This window comes from Taudactylus pleione, unplaced genomic scaffold (assembly GCF_031769625.1).
Source record: "Taudactylus pleione unplaced genomic scaffold, aTauple2 ptg001020l, whole genome shotgun sequence".
NCBI classification, from domain to species: domain Eukaryota; kingdom Metazoa; phylum Chordata; class Amphibia; order Anura; family Myobatrachidae; genus Taudactylus; species Taudactylus pleione.
The window spans coordinates 1,457,684-1,474,248 of record NW_028285421.1 but is presented as its reverse complement, the minus strand read 5'-3'; the positions used below and the strand labels follow the sequence as shown (position 1 = coordinate 1,474,248).

The 16,565-nt window shown below is 44.3% G+C and overlaps 1 protein-coding gene across 1 annotated transcript in view; it reads left to right on the top strand.

Annotated features, from left to right (window-relative positions):
- Positions 1 to 16,565, top strand: part of LOC148454263 (transient receptor potential cation channel subfamily M member 2-like) — a 188,307-nt gene that overhangs the window by 37,331 nt on the left and 134,411 nt on the right. The window lies entirely within an intron of this gene.

Below are 16,565 nucleotides of genomic sequence, written 5' to 3'. Positions count from 1 at the left end.
CGGTTTCTGTTTTTTTTCTTCAGATGGGACTGGATTCTGGACTTCATCTTTGAACTTTCAAGGTGCAGGTTCTGCCCTTTCTATTTTCTTTCAACGAAAATTGGCCCTCATTCCTGAGGGCAGACGTTACTTTAGGGGGTCTTGCTTGTGTAGCCTCCTTTTGTACCACCGATAGCTCCCTGGTACTTACTTAATTAAAGGTATTTGTCTTGGAAGAGTGTCCTCCTCCTGGCTCTAGCTTTGGCTTGTAGAGTATAGTTTTGGGTGCTCTGTTCTTTAAGCCACCTTAGCTTGTGTTCCCAGGGTTGGGTCGGCTTTCCATATCAATCAGCCTATTGAGTACCGTCTTCGGTGGAGGACTCCAGTAATTCTTCTACTTTGGATGTAGTTAGAGCTCTCTGCATCTATATGCCAGGACAGCATCCCTCCACAAGTCGGAGTCATTTTTTGTCCTCTATGATGCTGTTCGGACGGGTTGACCAGCGTCTAAGCAGATGTTGGCACGTTGGATTAGGCTGATTATTCTTCAGGCTTAGATTAGTCCTGCCTGTGGCCTCCTATGTCCATTCGACTCATTCTACACATTCTGTGGGTGCATCATGGGCGGCCGGTAGGGGAGCCTTCAGGTCACAATTGTGCCGTGCGGCCACTTGGTCTTCAGTTCACACGTGGGTCAAATGTTACAGTTTTGATATGTTTGCTGCTTCGGTATCAAGTTTTGGCCATCTGGTTCTGCAGGTCCCACAGAGCGCTCCCGCCTGAGGGGAAAACTTTGGAACGTCCCCAGCGTAAGCAACTCCAGTGTCCCCTAGTGGATGAAAGAGAAAATGGGATTTTGGTACCTACCAGTAAATCCTTTTCTCTGATTCTGCAGGGGACACTGGACGCCCACCTCTGCGCTCTTAGCCTGCCTGTTCGGATTGTTCCGTATGATTTGGTTATTGTGTTCTTCTCTCCTTTTTACTCCGCTTGTTCTCCATCTCCTCTCGGTCTTCATTTTCTAAACTGAGGGCTGGTGGGAAATAGAGGGGGAGGAGCTTCACACTTCTAAATTATTTAAAGTGCCGGCTCCAGTTATCCACGCCTCTATACCCCAGTGTAAGCAACTCCAGTGTCCCCTGTGGAATCCGAGAAAAGGATTTACCGGTAGGTACCAAAATCCCATTTTTTGCAATGCAATGGCCAAGTCAATCCCCTGACCTGAATCCGATTGAGCATGCATTTCACTTGATGAAGACAAAACTGAAGGGAAAATGCCCCAAGAACAAGCAGGAACTGAAGACATTTGCAGTAGAGGCCTGGCAGAGCTTCACCAGGGATGAAACCCAGCATCTTGTGATGTCTATGCATTCCAGACTTCAGGCTGTAATTGCCTGCAAAGGATTTGCAGCAAAGTATTAAAAAGTGAAAGTTATATTTAGGATTGTTTAGTTTGGCCCCTTAAAAAGTGGGGGGCACATATAGGAACCGTTGTAATTCCTACACCGTTCACCTGATTTGGATGTAATTACCCTTAAATTAAATCTGAAACTCTGCAGGTAAAGCACATCTTGTTTGTTTCATTTCAAAACCATTGTGGTGGTGAATAGAGGCCAAAATATGAAATTTCCGTCAATGTCCCAATATTTATGCACCTGACTGTAATATATATATATATATATATATATATATATATATATATATATATATATATATATATATATATTGTAGTGTAACAAGATTACTGGAATAGTGATGGAAGGCAGGTATATTTGCCCCAGCTTTCTTACATATGTGTTTTAAAACCCCAGAAGTATTTTTGGTTCTGCTGATTGCTGTTGGGCTTTTGGTAAGAAACGGATTAGGTTCCTGGGTTTGGATGTGAGAAATAGAGTGGCTTCTCCATCCATTAGGCCTAGTTCACTTCTTTGGGCTATTAGCTGTAGGTGTGTGTTAAAAAGGCTGTCAGCCTGATCATTAGTGTCTCACACTGCCTGGGGAAAGGGGAGACTATGCAGCCTCTATGAGAGAGATACCTGCTGCTTTGAAAACCAGTGAGCTGTGCCTGGTAAAACTTCCTGTGCTGTTTTTATATCTAGTGAGTTAGGAATAGCGCCGGATGGCAAGGATCTAATTTGATGTCTCAGCAGCTGTATCCTACCATTTAACACAGGTGATGGTACCTGATTCCTTGACAATGGTTACTATATATATATAATTATATTATATTCCATAGACAAAAAACCTTACGGTTTCACGTGTCCCATTATAAGTCCTTGGACATGTTCTGATACTTCACAAAACCTTCTGAATTTCTGCCACTAAAAGTAAAAAAAGCAATGAAATTCCGATCATTTAGGCGAACGCCTTAATGGACGTGTTCCTTGCAGATATGGTATGCCATCACACCCTGCTAATTCAGTCTAGGAGCCGTATTCAGTTTGAGCTGAGCCGCGATACTTTTTCACCTCCCCGGACTTTTCACTTACTTCACCTGTTTTGCAGGCGGAAAAGTATCGCACGCGTGCCCGCGTATCGCTGTTTTCAATTTGAAAGTAGACGAAAACGGGACCCGGCAAAACTTGAACAGGCGGAAAGTACTGTCAGATTTGGGGAAATCAACCTGACACCCCCCAAAAGATGCTCTGACATGGGGGTTCCCTATGGTTACCCCCGATTTGGCTTGCTGAAGGTATTTGGTGTTTTGAACTGACTCTATAGCTGCTAAATAGCGTTTTTCTATACATGATGCAGAATAGTATTCTGGAGTATTTCTTGCTGAAAATAACTTATCCCAGCAAATTTGGGGTACTTGAAAATGGGGGTCAGCATATTTTAAAGTTGCTAAAGTGAAGTTGAAAAAATCATGAAAAATCCACATGCCGCAAACAGCTGCAATGAAAACACTTGGGGCGTACTTGGGGACCCTCCCCCCAGAGTCAAGTTCGCTAGTTTTTAACTTTGTCCCCCAACTTTTTTTTTTTTTGCCCCAAATTCAAAGTGATTATTTGGGGTGTCTGTTTTTCCAATATTTTTTGACACAGTTTACCTTTGGGGGTCTGTCTGAAGGCTGCACAGGGGTTCCCGCAATGTTGTACCCCAAAACCCAGTTCTGCATTTTTTTCTGCCTGCTATTCATAGGCGAAACTTTTCCGCCTATTACATTGCATTGACTTTCCGCCTAGGCGGAAAGTCTTTCAATTTGAATACGGCGATTCTTTTCCGCCTGGCGAAATGACGTCATCGGCGAAACTTTTTCGCTGATTCCGGCTTTTCGCCTCAAATTGAATACCGGCCTATGTCCATTAAGGTGTCAGCCTTAATGATCAGAATTTCATTGCTTTTTTTAGTTTGTGTGGCAGAAATTCAATAGGTTTTGTGAAATTTCAGATCATGTGTAAGAAGCCTCAATGGGACACGTGACACCGTAAGGTTTTTAGTCTAAGGAATTTCATTGTTTTTTTTTTTTATAATGTATTGACCATCAGGGTTTGGAGGAGCAAACTGGGCCACCTGCATGGGAGAAGGGCACCCTGGGGAGGGGGTGCTGTGTGCCCCTCACCCCAGCGCACAGCCAATTGGGGGGCACGATCAGTGTGATCGTTCCCCCCATAGGCATAGGAGACTCCCAGTGCAGCCCAGCACACAGCAGCATCTGCTGGGCTGCTGTGACATAAGAGGGAAGGGGAGCGGTGGCAGACCCGGGCCCCTGCCCGGCCCCTGCAGCAAGCCCGGGTAATTTGTACCCACTCCCCCCCTCTTGATGCCCCTGTCTCCTAGTGCAATAGTGCATCTATTCCCTTGGCTGTATACTCAGAATCACTCTCCAGGACAGATACTCAGCTAGTGCTTCTTTCTGAAGTATATCACTCAGGTCATCAGTTGTGTTTGTCTCCATTCCCACGAATATTGGATACCTGACCAAAGGACCACAACCTGTCTGCTGGGTGCAGCTAAACCTTTATATACAGCTTGGAGGGGTCACTGGTGAACACCTCCCAGCAGGTTAGACTCCGCAGATTTGGTCAGGTCTCCTCAACATCAGATATTTGTGGATGAGGGGATCATACATCCAGGCCCCTTGCCTCTGATCCTCCCTCAGCTCTCGGCCTCAGTTTTCAACTCCTTAGTAGGAGATTCTCCAGAGTCAAGCTTGACAGTTTGGACAGGCCCAATGGAAGCTCCAGGATTCCAGAGTGCAGGGGCGTTGCTAGATCTCTCCTTTCATATGGACAATCAGGAGGTGGCACAACATTAAGTGGCTCTGTATTTACAGGAGCTCTCAGGACAATTACTTTCTATCCAGTCTACTTTCGCTATGTTACTCCCACCTCCAGCTGTCTCAGCTCCTTCTAACCCTCCAGTCCAGCCATCAGATTTTGGTTTCTCAGAAGTCTCATCTATAGTTGGCATCCCTGGAACACTTTGATGGAAACCCTTGATGTAGCCGGGAGTTCATCAACCATTGCGAGATCCAATTTGAATGCTTGCCACAGAATTTACCTATGCCTAGGTCAAAGGTGGCATACTGTATATTATTTCTCTTTTGACAGGAACCACCTTGGACTGGGTTTTCCCATTATGGGAACAAGCTGATCCTCTGGTATCCAATTATGAAAACTTAATTTCTTCCTTCAAAAGAATATTTGACAAACCAGGCCTTTCTGCCTCAGCTTCTTATGATCTTCTTCAAGTCAGTCAAGGAACCCGCACTGTAGGACATTATGTGGTTCAATTTCAAACCATCTCCTCTGAATTGAAGTGGAATGAGGAGGCACTTAAGGCAGCCTTCCTACATGGGCTTTCTGAAAAGATGAAGGATGAATTATCCTCTCTGGATCTTCCGGGGTCCTTCGTTGACATAACCTCCCTGTGTATCAAGATTGACCTACATCATAGGGAATGATTGGCTAGTAGAGGGCAAGGGGATTGTTTTCAGGATCGGACATTTTTGGATGTCTGCTCCTCTTCTGCTTCCAGTAGGGAAGAACCTATGCAGGTTAATAAGTCTCAGCTGACCACTGGTGAATGAAACCGCTGCTTCCAGAATAAACTCTTCCTTTATTGTGCCACTTTGGACCATATTCTCAAGAATTGTCCTCTTCTTGCGGGAAACATGAGACCCTAACTGGAACTAGGAGCATTTAGTTGGAGGTTGTGATTAAGCCTTCCTAAGTCTTTCTTTTTTCTGTGTGCCTTTCCCACAAGTCTAGGACAAAGAATTTAAAAGCCCTAGTGGATTCCGGAGCCGCTGGAAATTTTATTTCTGAGTCCTTGTGTCACAGTGCGCCAGACTCCGGGGTGCACTTAACGGGTCCAGCAACACTTGCCTGTCAGGCAGCGGGCAAGGAGATCAGGGCACCCACTGCTGATGCTTCCGGCTCCCTCCAGTGGCTGTGACAGGCGGCCTTGGCTCTCCTAGGAGCGTGTGCACCATCCTGTTCTAGATTTGCTAATCACGTTTGGCGCGGAATTTCAAGTCCTCCCTATAAGGAGGAGTCTCTGGCAGCACACAGGTGCCAGAGTATAGGCTCCATACCATACTCCAGCATTCCTGTTGTTACCTGTTATCCTGATTTTGACCTTGACTTGCTTGTGACTCTGAATTTGTCTGACCCCTTAGTACTGCATCTGATATCTGGTTCTGACCTTGGCTACTCCCTGTGACCTGCTTACATCTGCTCCTTGGTACTGTCTCATCTGTTGGTATTGACCTGGCTTGTCGACTACATTTATGGAAGGGGTTATACAGTATATAAATATCAGAGGATCTGGGGTTATAGACATCTTCACAACCCACTCTGAGTGTAAATACCAGAGTCGATAATGAAAGTAACATGGACATGACCAGAATATGTGTGGTAGGGTACCCACTTGGCCACAGTGTCACTAACACAAATTGGAAGTCATGAACCAAATCGTATGAAGCATATCTGAAGTTAGGTACCATCTGTAGAGGAGTTTATAGAATTGTTCCACATGAAAAACACATTTAGATCACCAAAGCAGGTGCAGAAGATTGACTGCCAATCCTCTTCAGTGAATAAGCATAACAAATCTGACTCCCACTTTGCCAAAGGATGAAATTTAGAGAGTTTTGTAGAGCCAATTATAAGGGAGTACCACCTGGTTATTCCACCCCTGTAAGAAACCATAGAAATCTTATCGTGCAAATATTTAGGAATTTTACAAATATGATGGGGATTATGCGTTGCACTATACAACCAATGGCGTAATTGGAGAAATTTATAGAAGTAATTTACTGGTATAAAGAATTTCTCATGTATCTGAGCGAAAGAATTCAGAATACCATCTGAGGTAACATCATCTAAGGAAATTACCTCCCTATTTGTCCAATTATCGAATCTTAAATTTGGGATAAAGGATGCAATTCCCTTAAGGGAGAGATTAGTGGTAGGGAGAGAAATGTCATCCAACCTAGATGTGACCACTGCTAAGCAATTGGTATGGTGAGGGTTGCTGGATTGAGGTAACCAGAGTAAGTCTATCAAAGGTAGAGGGGAAACTATGTCTCTTTCCAGACTAACCCACATGTTTGGATTATCTGATATGAACCATTCTCCTACTTGACTCAGTAAACATGCCACTTGGTAGATTTGTAAGTTTGGAAAACACCAATCCTCCCTCCAGTTTCGGTAAAGACAAAATTCTCCTAGCAACTCTGGGGTTATTATTTTTCCAAAAATAAGTAATAAATAATGCATGAATCTTATTCAACAGCCATTTTGGTACCAACAGCGGAATTGTTATAAAAAGGTACAGAAGTTTAGGGAGGAACAATCTTTTCAAGACGGCAATGCGCCCCAACCATGAGACCTCTTGCATCATCCAGTCTTTTACCAGTAAAGATAATGAACTCAATACGGGGAGGTAATTGCATGAAATTAAATCAGAAATTTTCGGGGCAATCTGGATTCAAAGGTATTTGATACTTCCAGATTTCCAAACATATGAATAGGAAACTTTGAGAGAGGTAAGCAAATTGGGCGGAACATTAATCGGGAGGGCTTTAGTTTTGGACATGTTGAGCTTGTAATATGACACATATTAATAACTCTCTAGTACCCCATGTAAGCAAGACAAACTTAGAAACTGGGTGAGTAAGGGTCAACAGTACATCAACTTCGAATAAGCACATTTTATGATGTACTCCCGCAAAGAAAGGGCATTGAATAACAGGTGTTGACCAAATGGATTCCGCAAGAGGTTCAATGGTTAGCATGAATATTAATGGAGATAATGAGCATCCTTGACGGGTACCATTAGATATATCAAACCCATTGGAAAGCATACCATTAGAGAACACCTTAGCTGAAGGATTGGAATATAACGCCATTATAGAAGACAAGGCTCTGTTACAAATGCCAAAATTCTGTAGCACTGCTGTTAAGTATCCCCAGTGAAGTCTATCGAAGGCCTTCTCTGCATCCAAGGAAAGCACAAACAACGGCTCACCCGAACCAGAGAAGGCCTCGATCAAGTCAATTACTCATCTGTTGTTGTCCGGGGCTTGGTGGCCCAAGACAAAACCCACTTTGTCTTGGTGTATCAGGGTAGGAAGGAGTGGGTTCATCCTATTTGCTATAAGTTTCGCAAAGATTTTAACATCTGAATGTAATAATGCTATCGGTTGATAGTTAGAGATAAGAGTAAGGTTCCTACTCGGTTTGGGAAATGCCACCAATCTAGCTTCTTACACCTCCTTTCTGGGTAGAAAACCACGATCAGAAACTTCATTGAAGAGATTTACTAAAATTGGAGCCAGCTAATCTCTAAACTCTTTATAAAATTGATATACCCATCAGGGCCTGGGGCTTTATCTAGAGGTAGAGAGGCTTTAACCTCACCCACCTCTTCAATTGATCAAGGTTCATTCAAGGAGTTGATAGAGGTGTCTGCTAAGGAAGGAAGCAAAATGGAATTGAGAAATGTATCAATATCCACCGAGGAGGGTTGGGGCACTAGGGGATCATCTTGTAGATTATAAAGTTTAGAATTGTAATCTGTGAAAGCATTCACAATATCATAAGGATCAGTAACCTTAGCTCCCTTAGAATTGTAAATCGGGGGGCATGGCCTGGCAGCCATCGAGAATAGAAGTGTCTCCCTACAGCTCCAGTGTGGAATATAAAAAAGCACTATTCCAAGCCAGTGTGGAAGACAATTTAGGCAGGAAACTGCACGTAATAGTCCCTGCTGCCCTTCCTGCATGCCTGGTGGCTGAGATTGGGGGTGGTGAAGCGGGATTTACCCTCCCATGAGTCGCAGCCTGTTCCCCTCCCTGAAGCTGGGGCCTCAAGTTACTTACAGGCCCCCGGCGGTGGTGCCTTTCCGGCGACGGAGCCGGCGATTGCCCATCGGCTGTGGTGCTGCTCCCTCCTCTTCTCACCCGCGACCTCTGTCCCCGGAGACAGAAAGGGACATAGACGGTGCTGACTGGTGGTGCTGCGGGGACCCACCGCCTGGGAGCGCAGACGCCGGGGGTAAGAGAAGCCCGCTCCCCCGGGGGGCCTGCTGGGACTTCCCCTTCACTTACCTTCATCTAATGCTGGGTGGTTTTTGGCTGCCGGAGCTCTATGTACCATCCATCTGAGACTTTCTCCTATAACCTACTGCTTCTTACTACACCCAGCAGCTGACCTCTGGTGACGTCCGCCATCTTGGATCTGCATTCTCCCCCAAAGTGCAGGCAAGAGAGGGAGAATTGACTCTGGGGGTGTTCTTGGAATTAAAGCAGGGTCCCTGCAGTCAAGACCTCCTTTGCCCTGTGGGATGAAGATAATTTTGCTGTGATCTCTCCATTATGCTCCCTTATATATTTATATCTAATGCAGTAAATACATGTTTATGTTCTGCTTACACCTTATTCCTGCTGGAGAGCTGAGCTAATATTACCCTTGCAACCACATTGGAAGCATCATACAGATTTTGACTATCACATCATTTACTCTATTCAAAGCTACATCTCTGCAGAAAATTTGCTTGTGAACTTTATATGAATCCATAAGCAAGTGAACACCTCCACCTTGTGGTCTGATGCAGCCAACGCAAGCATTCAGACTCAATTGTGCTATATAATTTCTTGCCAGGAATGTAGGTCTCTACGATGGCTGCCTGATTCCTCTATGGGGTCTGATGGGTGGGGTTAACCGCTGCTCCTGCTTATTGATGTTACTGCAATTTATCTGATGATCAAATTATATATATATTACTGGTCGTGAAGGGCGAGGATATCACCTCTTCTCTAAATGCTCCTGTCTCTCCGGAAACTGATGGTCATCTCCCCAGAGACAATTAACCTGTTACGCTGACTGCCTTACCTCCCATACCTCCTCCACTTGGGACCAAGCTGCTGTTATTCCCCTACACTTGTCTTTTGGCATTCGAGTAGTGTTTTCATGAGTCGACGAAAAGATCGGGGGTCAAAAAGTACACCCAAGCCTTCCAAGGATTCCTCCAGAACTGATCTCCATAGCTTTCTCCACTCTCAAAAAGACTCCTCCAATATGCACCTCCCCGTGCCCCTCATCACCAGCCAACTCTGCAGCTTCTGATACCCCATCTGGGACTGAGGATTTCTTAAGCATGTCTGGCCAATGCGAGCGCCAGGATTTCCAGAAGGTCCTGCAACTCCTTAAAACCCAGCCCACTAAAACAGATATTCCTTCTAAAGCTGACTTTGCCTCTTTGGAAAATAAGTTACGGGAAGTGGAGCATTCTGATGTTGACTCACTTAAGTCGGAGTTATCACATCTGGGGTCACGAATTGTGTCACTGGAGGAACATGGAGAAACTATGGATGAGTTCCAACATGCTCTTGTTGACACTGTTAAAGTGCAAGCAGTGGAAATACAAAACATGAAAGCCCATCTAGACGACCTTGACAACAGAGGATGACATAATAATCTGAGGGTCCGAGGTATTCCGGAGGACATTCCACACCAAGGGCTGCAGGATGTATTAACAAAATTATTAAATTAAATTCTAGGTCGCGACCCTAATGATTCTATTGTCTTTGATAGGGTGCATAGAGCCTTACGTCCTAGAGGTCTGCAGTTTGAACAGCCAAGGGATGTGATTTGCCGATTACATTATTTCACGCAGAAAGACTACATCTTGCGGAAAATACGGGATTTAGACAACTTAAAGTTCGATGACCATCCAATACAAGTGTTCCAGGACCTTTCTTGGCAAATCCTACAGCTGAGACATCATCTCAAATCCTTAATGGATGCTCTGCGTTCCCGCAATATTAGATACAGATGGGGCTTCCCTTTTAGTCTCACAGCTTCTAATGGTGGTAAGATGGTGATTCTACGCCTCTTGGATGACATTGGTCCTTTCTGTTCTGCTCTGGACATTGATCCAGTTCAAGTCCCAGATTGGATTTCTTCTTGTGATAACCTCCTTCCACCTCCGGCACCTTCCAAGATGTTGCCCTTTCAAACTGTGAGGTCCCCCCCCTAGTTCTCGGAGAAGACCTCATTCTACCTCACCCATCTCTGGGACATCCTAGGCTGTTGGTCCATGAAGTTGTGGAACTTGATACTACTTTCTATGAGACTTCTGCAACAGACACTCTAGGACTCTCTTTTATGAGCTTTGATTGACTCATTTAGTTATGAGAGATATATCATTGCCAGAGTCCCCATTTAAAGGTCTGTGGTCTGCCGATTAAAACCCTTGGAAGGTGGTCACGTGAGTACAGAATGACCAGAGTTGCTTGAGCTAAAGTTTAATTGGATCTAGGTGTTATTCGAAGGATTTATATAGTTCAACATAACTTAATACTTTAAATTGTACATGAGACTGTTCTCTGTAATTATTACTCCTGTTAGTATGTTTTCTTACATACCCCTTTATTTTTCTTGGATACTTAATGAGAATTTAGTTGGGTATTTTTGTTATTTAAAGATGTGCCTTTGCCTTATATGATTGATTCTAAATGCAACTTTAAGTATGATTTGTCTGATAGATTCATCTATTCATTGATATTATTCAATAGAGTTGTGCGGTTCCCCTACCTGTCTGTCCCTTGTTGCCTCCTACACTGCATAGACAGATCCTGGTCCTAGTGGCGGAATTGGTTTTTGCCACTATGTTGTCCAGGGGCGGTGTTATAAGTATGTTTCTCCTTCTCACTGTGTAGAGTGATTTTTGCTCTCTAAATTGCAATCTGTTTTTTCTGTTCTCTTTTTTTTTCCTTTTTTCTGTTTGCCTTCTATACCAGTGATATGTAGTAATACTATATTAATTTGTCTGACTGTCTCCAAATTTTCTACTTATGCCAATGTCTATGAACATTCTAACTTTTCTCCTGTTTCAATGCATATTTCTACCACTCACTATGGCTAATTTAAACATTGGGAGTCATTCAGACCCGGTCGCAATCACTGAGCGCTCGCAACTGGGTCGATGTTCCCCCACAAGGCATGCGCACGTTGGAGCCGGCTCTAACGTGTGCATGCATTAGACCCGCTAGTGATGGGTGCTCCATCACTAGGGATCTCGCACCAAAGGGGGCGATCTGTCGATAGTGAGTGACAGCTCGCCCAATTTGGGAGGCGGGCAGGGGGCATGGTTCCAAAGGAATGCTTGCCGTTTGGGGGCAGCCCCACTGACATCAGCAGTGATGTCAGTGGGGAGCTTCCTACTCGATCCCAACCTTAGGGTCTCGTCGCAAGCCCCGATGGTCGTGATGGTCTTGACCATCGTGACCATCACGCTGGTCAGTCGCTAGAGCTGTGGGTGGTAACCCACAGCTTAGCGATCGACCAAGAGGCGGCACCACAAGATGCAAGCAGCCGCCCTTATTCAGAGCGACCGCTTGCATCTAACAACTGCCTCTGAATGAGGTCCATTGTCTCTATCAACGTGAGGAGTCGTAATGTTCCTGAGAGGAGATCTCTAGTAATAAGAGATTGAAAGCGGAACACGCTGAAGTAGCATTTCTCCAAGAAACACACTTCAAAGAAGGTGCCGCACCGCATCTCAGGAACAGAGATTTTCCTAGTGGATTCTTTTCCAATAATCCTGAGGGCAAGTCTCTGGGGGTTGCAATTTTATTTGCTAAACATATCCCCATTACTGACATCACTTGTTTACCACTGATTGCAGGCAGGGTCCTAGTAATAAAATGTAAGGTGTTTACCCAAATATTTACCTTCGCTAATATATACACACCTAACAAAGCCCAACCGGCCTTTTTTGAAAGGGCATTAAACCTGGTTTGGCCCACGCTGAAGGTATACTGGTTTTTGGGGGAAACCTCAACTGGTCTTTAGACCCACATTTAGACTCCTCTAACCAATCACCTAGGTACTCAGACAGCTTCCATCGTAAGGCGAAGAAAACCCTCCATGCATATCAATTAGAGGATATCTGGCGCATACAACATCCTAATACACAAGACTATTCTTTTTCTCTCACCCCTACAAACTGTACACTAGATTTCTCATATAGATTTCTTCATTTAATAAAAGATACAAAGATTGGTCACATCTCCTGGTCAGATCATGCCCCCGTTTCATTGAGTCTTACAATTCCATCTTCTCGCCCGGTTTGTTTCACTTGGAAGCTGAATGAAACGCTACTTCACGACTCTTATTGTCAACAACAAGTTCAGTGGACTTTGGAAGACTATATAGCCACTAATGATCTTCCTGACATGTCCAAATTAACAGTTTGGGAAGCACATAAATGTATTCTAAGGGGGAAGTTAATTCAGCTGGGATCGTATTTAAAAAAGCAACTCTCAGGAGTATGAGACGCTCTAATACAAAAGATCCAAATCTTAGAACTCACACACAAATCCTCCCTCTCCCCTGAGACATTTCAAGCGCTGTTGGACGCACGTCAGGACCTTAATATGCTAATGTCCGATAAAATTAAATCCGACATCCGTAAATGTCACCGTAGATATTTTCTCTTTGGAACCAAGCTGGGGAGACTCTTGGCTAAAGCACTTCATGACCAATGCGCAGCCACATTCATTGCCCAGGTAAAATCACATTCTGGCTTTGATATGTAACACCACAAAAAATATTGCAGCAGCATTTCAATTTTATTATTCCCAATTGTACAACTTAAGAGATTCCAGGGAGGGGATTGACATGTCCTCGAGGAAGGCCTCCATTAAGGCCTACTTTGAGGAAATTGGTTTTCCTTCTTTATAAATATGGACAGAGTCATTCGAAGAGCCATTTACCTCAGAGGAACTAGAAGCAGTGATCAAATCTACACCTAACGGCAAAAGTCCAGGTCCTGATGGGTTTTCCATTGCCTGCTACAAAATGTTCAAAGAGGTGCTTTCCCCCCTGATGCTCCATGCTTTCAACAAGGTCTCGGACCTTTCCTGTTTTTCTTCCCAATCTTTGCTTGCCCATATTTCAGTGATACCTAAAGAGGGGAAGGATCCAGCCCATTGCTCCAGTTACAGACCCATCTCCCTGTTAAACGTCGACCTAAAGCTTTTCACCAAGCTAATGTTGAACCATCTCAAATTATTTCTCCCCAATTTGATCCATTCAGACCAGGTGGGATTTGTCCCTGGTTGTGAGGCCAGGGTAATACTACTAAGGTCTTAGACCTGATCCACGAGGCCATTTCTCGGAAGGTCCCAACTACACTTTTTTCTACAGACGTGGAAAAGGCGTTTGACTGGGTGGACTGGGATTTCTTGGTGGGGGTGCTGGAGCATATGGGCTTGGGTCCAACGGGCATTCAGAGAATTTGTGTGCTTTACTCCACTCCTTCTTTGCAGTGTAGGTTAATGGGGATCTGTCTGAGCCGGTTTTGATTGCTAATGGCACTCGGCAGGGCTGCCCTCTTTCACCGCTAGTATTCATTTTATGTATGGAGGCCCAGGTGAGGGCCATTTGTCTTAATACTAACATAACTGGGTTGACTGTGGGAGGGAGAGAATACAAATTTGCCCTTTTTGCGGTCGATCTTTTGGTGGTAATTACAAACCCACGGACATCAATCTCTAACATCTTACATGAATTTGATCGTTTTGTAGCTCTTTCCAATTTTAAAGTAAATTTGTCCAAATCTAATGCACCTCACAGTAGATCAGAAATGTATGAAGGATATACAATCTTTCTGCCACTTCTCCTGGCACCCCAAACATATAAAGTATTTGGGAGTTTCCCTTCATAAAGTTCTCTCTCATATATTTTCCTCTAACTTTCTCCCACTTCTTACTAAGCTCCGAACAGATCTTTTATCTTGGAGTCCCAAGAAGATCTCGTGGAACCTCCACCATGCTTCACTGTTGCCTGCAGACTCTCATTATTGTACCGCTCTCCAGCCCTTCAGCCTTCTGTTACAGCCAAATATTGGCTCATCAGTCCAGAGCAACTGCTGACATTTTTCTCCACCCCAGTTCCTACGTTTTCATGCATAGTTGGGTCGCTTGGTCTTGTATCCACAATGAAGTTATGGTTTTTTTGCCACATTTCTTCCATGAAAACCACTTTTGGTAACACTTCTCAGAACAGTAGATGGGTATACCTGGGTCCCACTGGTTTCTGACAGTTCTGAGATGATGGCACTGCTGGACATCATCTGATTTCAAAGGGAAGTAAGCACGATGTGTCTTTCATCTGATGCACTAAGTTTTCTTGGCCGACCACTGCATCTACAGTCATCAACATTGCCCATTTCTTTGTGCTTCTTGAACAGCACATCTTGAAACCTGAGTCTGCTTTGAAATCTTTGCCTGGGAGAGACCTTGCTGATGCAGTATAACCACCTTGTGTCTTGTTGCTGTGCTCAGTCTTGTCATGGTGTATGACCTGTGACATGAAACTGTCTTCCACAACCTCACCTTTTGTAACAGAGTTTGGCTGTTCCTCACCCAGTTTTAAGCCTCCTACACAGCTGTTTCTGTTTCAGTTAATGACTTTGCTTTACCTTACATATAAAAATTATGTTTATTATCATCTGTTTGGTATGATTGGTTATTTACACCTGACTATAATAATCATACAAAATCCCAGAATTTGTGCAAGTGTACCCAGAAGAATTGATACCGTTTTGAAAGCAAAAGGTGGTCATGCCCAATTTATATACATAATATATAATTATCATTTATTTATATGGCGCCACAAGTGTTCCACAGCGCCTTACAAGGTACATAACCAAAAAGTGACTTACAGTAAAATACAATACAATAAAGGACAAGGACATGGATAATATACAGTGATACATAGGTGGCCATAACACCCAATTAAGCAACAAAGCATAGGCACCAAGTGTTAGGTGTCCTAGTGGTGAGTAAGAAGTAGATGAACATAAGGTAAGGAGAAGCACAAGAGGGTAGAGGACTCTGCTCGAAAGAGCTTACATTCTCAAGGGGAGGGGCAGACTGATGGGCATGATACAGATGGGGAAGACAGGGAGGAGGTAGTTCAGATGAGAGCTGGAAAGCATTGATGAAGCAGTGGGTCTTGAGAGCCCGTTTGAAGGATTATAGAGGGGTGGAGAGTCTGATGGGGAGAGGGAGAGAGTTCCAAAGGTGGTGAGCAGCACAGGCAAAGTCTTGGAAGCAGGAGTGGGAGGAAGTAATCAGTTGGCATGAGAGGTGGTGTGCATTTGTTGAGCGAAGAGGGCGGACAGGAGAGTGAAGGGAGATGAGTTCAGAGATGTAAATGGGAGAGGAGTGTGTGAGAGCTTTGTAAGCAAGTATGAGAACCTTGAATTGGGTTCTGAAGGGGAAGGGGAGCTAGTGGAGGGCTTGTAAGAGAGGGGAGGCAGATGAAGAGCGTTTGGAGAGGGAGATGAGCCGAGCAGCAGCACTGAGGACAGACTGGAGAGGAGAGAGATGGGATTTGGGGAGGCCAGATAGGAGAAGGTTACTGTAATCTAATCTGGAGATGACCAGTGAGTGTATTAAGGTTTTAGTAGCATCCTGGGTGATAAAGGGTCTGATCCTGGAAATATTTTAAGATGGAAATGACAGGACTGTCAGAGGTTCTGGATATGTGGTTTGAAGGAAAGGGAGGAGTCCAGGATAACTCCAAGACAGCGCACTTTGGGGCACTTTGATCCTATTTGTGTGTGTGTCTGATTAAAAAAATAATGTATTTAATCAAAGGATGTTTTATTGGTGAAATAGATAACTATTCTTTGCCCATCTGCAATTCAGCACCACAACACTGTGGGAGTCCACAGCCATAGACATATGCACAATGTGTTGTCTGTTATCTCTGATGCCAAATGTAGACTCCAGATCAATTAGGTTAGTTGGTCTCACTGTGATTCAGCTTTTCCCTATCTATTGAGGTGGCTCAGAGTGACACTAACATAGGTTAGAGCAGTGGCGTCACTCACCTGGCTGACACCCGGTGCTGCATGCTGGGAGATGATAGGATGCTCGGCGAAGCTGGGTACCTGCGTGCAGCTTTGAAATTGCGTTTCTTGGCCACAATTATGATATTTTATAAGTAATGTCTTCCTCAATATTGAGGGGGATCTGCCAATCATACAATGTATAGTACAATACTCTGTCCTGCTCATATACACCTGGGAGGCCTCATTTCATTGGGTTGTTGGCATGTAAA